This window comes from Branchiostoma belcheri, unplaced genomic scaffold, assembly GCF_001625305.1.
Source record: "Branchiostoma belcheri isolate BF01 breed outbred unplaced genomic scaffold, Haploidv18h27 scaffold154, whole genome shotgun sequence".
NCBI classification, from domain to species: Eukaryota; Metazoa; Chordata; class Leptocardii; order Amphioxiformes; family Branchiostomatidae; genus Branchiostoma; species Branchiostoma belcheri.
This window is the reverse complement of record NW_017802980.1, coordinates 235,737-238,907: the sequence shown is the minus strand read 5'-3', so window position 1 is coordinate 238,907 and position 3,171 is coordinate 235,737. Positions and strand designations below refer to the sequence as shown.

Here is a 3,171-nt window from a genome sequence, read left to right as displayed (position 1 = left end):
GAGAGAGAATGATCAGAAACAAGGGTATGGATGTCATCCCAGAGATCAAGTACCCCACATGTGTAACAAGAATAGTCTTACCTGTGGACAATCTGATACATCCAGTAGGGTTATTGGTGAGGTCCAGAACAAGAGTGAACCAAGCAGGAGTCGAGGTGTGTGTTCTGCATACAGAGACAAGACTGCAGAGTCAGACAGGTTTGGAACCATCTATGCTGATGTGTGCATTTCTCCTGTCAACAGTCATTCTGTAGGTCCAACACAAGTGATGAGTTTTCCTCAGGTGAACTGTTCAGACAGAGTTAGGGACCACCTGCCTGTCACATGTCCTGACCTGGTTACACCTGCAGGTGCTGATATGCACCTGGGACCAAGAAATGTGTTAAAAACACAAAAGTCAGCACCTGAATCGAAGCATACAGAAGTCAATTTCGCAACATTTGAATCACTGAGAGCTCCAAAACAGAGACCTATCAAGACACAGCGTAAAATCTCTGCTACTGTGGAGCTTGAAAAGAGAAGAGGGGGTGTGATGTTACATGAGACAGCTAAGCACAACACCTGCTCTCCTGTGCTGGAGAGAAGCTCACAAATTGATGATAAAAAGTGCATCAGTCAACATAAGTCTCTACAGCAACAGATCCAGGAACACTACTGTCTGTCACAAGATAGTGGACAACAAAAGCCATGCAACATCTGATTATACAGGTAATTAATTAAGTAGCCTTAGGCCACACCAATTTATTTTCTTGGTTAACGGATTTTTATAGAAAAATAGTGGAGCGGGCGGGCGAACAAAAAGAATAAAAATAAAAACAGGCCTAGGCATGCTATTATGGCCCAAAATGGTATGATACAATGAATTTTGAACTTTTAATGATACCACTGCATTGAAAGATGGAATAACTGTAACAACGTTACAATCTGTTCAGGGCAAAATATGAGCATTTTGCAGTTGATTCTGAATTTTTTTTTTTTTTGCAAATCAGAAAAAAATGAAGCGGGCGAATCTGTTAACCAACAAATTAGATTGGTGTGGCCTAAGCATATTTTGTTTATTTCGATACCCTTTAGTCAATGACTAATCTTCCAGGGTTCAAAACTAGCATATTCCTGCTGCATTCCTCTTTAAAGAAAATAGTCAAGACCGACTTCCTTGTCCTTGGTACTGAATGTCCAGTGGAAATCATTTACCCTGTTCTTTATGACTATTTTCCCTGTGCAGTCCAACAGCAGGCATGGAATGGGAGGTTGAAGGGGAGAGACGTGCGGTAGTCTGCACCTGTACAGACTGGGCAGGTGGAGACGTGACAGTTGTGCAGGTGGAGACGTGACAGTTGGGACAGGTGAGAAGAAGAAGAGGAACATTCACTGCTGCAGGTGACAGAGGTTTTCGTAAGGCTCCTGCAGTTTCTGTGCAGTGTACTTAGTAAGAGGGCCTAGTCAAGTGCTCTGTCTTCGCATATGCTGTCCTTTTTTTCAGGCCACACCAATTTAATTTGTTGGTTCTTGGATTTTTTTTAAGGAAAAATATGAAGCGACGGTAAAAAAAATTTTAAACAGGTCTAGGCATCTTATTATAGCCTCAAATGCTACGATAGAAGTCAACACAAAAGGCTGGGTTAATATTTTAACATTCAATAGATTTTGAACTGCATTGATAGATGGAAAAACTGTTACAAGTAAGAAGAAAAGGACTTTCCTCAACTGCTGGGGCCAAAATATGAGCATATTTGAGTTGATTCAGGACCAGAATCTTTTTTTTTTCAAATCAGAAAAAAATGAAGAGGCGCATCCGAAAACCAACAGATTAAATTGGTATAGCCTTATTTCATTTCAGCCTTTTCTGCTTGACATTGGGAGTGCCTGTGTATAGCATACACTGCTGCAAGTCAGGAGGAAAGTGTCTGAACAGAAAAATATGTAGTTCTGTTGTGTTTTACTAGTATGTGTAACAAAAGGTAGTGTCAATGTTTTTCAGTCACAAAATTCTTGACATTACTAGTATATAGCATTGGGAACCTGGTGCAGTTTAGTTCCAAGCTCTCAAAAGTCAGTAGGCAGAATTTGAGACATTGAGACCACAGAAAACTGCCAGGAGTTTCTTGGTAATCCTAAAAACTTCATCATCTGAGTTATGAAAGATTTGAGACATGCATTTCTTGAACTAGAAGTTGAGATTCTCATTCATTATCATTTTTATTTGACCCTAGATGACTTCTAAATGATTTATATTGCCTTTTTTGGTATCATAAAAGCTTGAAGGCTTTTGACGAGTGAACAGTTGGCCCCGAAACTTACAGAATATCCTGGGTTGAGTGCACCACAACAGGAGTGGCAAGATAGGAATTCCAATATTGTTGTATGTCAGGAACACAAGATCAAGGTGTACACTGTCTTGTGTCAAGTTTGGTTGCACATCCAAAACACTGTCAGTAATTTCAACAAATAATTGTTTTCTACCATGGTACAACATAGTTTTTTTTCTCTGCAGAGAATTATGACATTATGCCATCTAATGTATGACGTACATGCCCGTATCCAGGATTATGAATGGGGGGTTCTTCCCACTGCTTGAGGGGACCTCGAGCGCCGTAGGCGCGAGGTTCCTAGGGGGTCCGGGGGCATGGTCCCCTGGAAAAAATTTTATTCAATGACAAAGGGAGCAGTTTTTCTACGATTCCAGGCCATCTTTTCAAGAAAAATCTTGGACCTTTACATAAAATGTGGACCAAAAAGTGGACCTTTACATAAAAAGTGGACCAAAAAGTGGACCTTTGGGCCTTGTGGGGGGGTTCTTCCGACCCCCCCCCGTGTACACTATATGACATCCAGTAGATTTCTAGCGGGGACCAATCATGGGGCTGCTGACGCGTCACCGACTAGTGGCTATTAGCACCTTGTTTCATGTAAATGCCATTAACTCAACCAGAGCGCGTATATTGTTTCTTGTTTACATCAGTACTAAGTACTAGTACTTCCACAATCAGTTAGTAAAGTCATACCTTAGTAAAATCTACTTTGATGAACGAATCAAAACGGGACTGTAGACATTAAGTTTTACACATTCAAATGTGGCTGCACTAGCGCTAATGGAGCGACCACTACGTACGGGAAGGAACGGATCTTAGCGAAGCCGAGATTGTGAACCAACCAACCATCGAAGACGGG

General features: G+C 41.2%; 1 long non-coding RNA gene across 1 annotated transcript; it reads left to right on the top strand.

Annotated features, from left to right (window-relative positions):
* The first annotated feature begins 274 nt into the window (after positions 1-274).
* LOC109465616 lies at positions 275-1,516 on the top strand. The gene is made up of 2 exons (XR_002139975.1): positions 275-708; positions 1,226-1,516. It is a non-coding gene; the product is annotated as an uncharacterized LOC109465616 (long non-coding RNA).
* Positions 1,517-3,171: the final 1,655 nt, after the last annotated feature.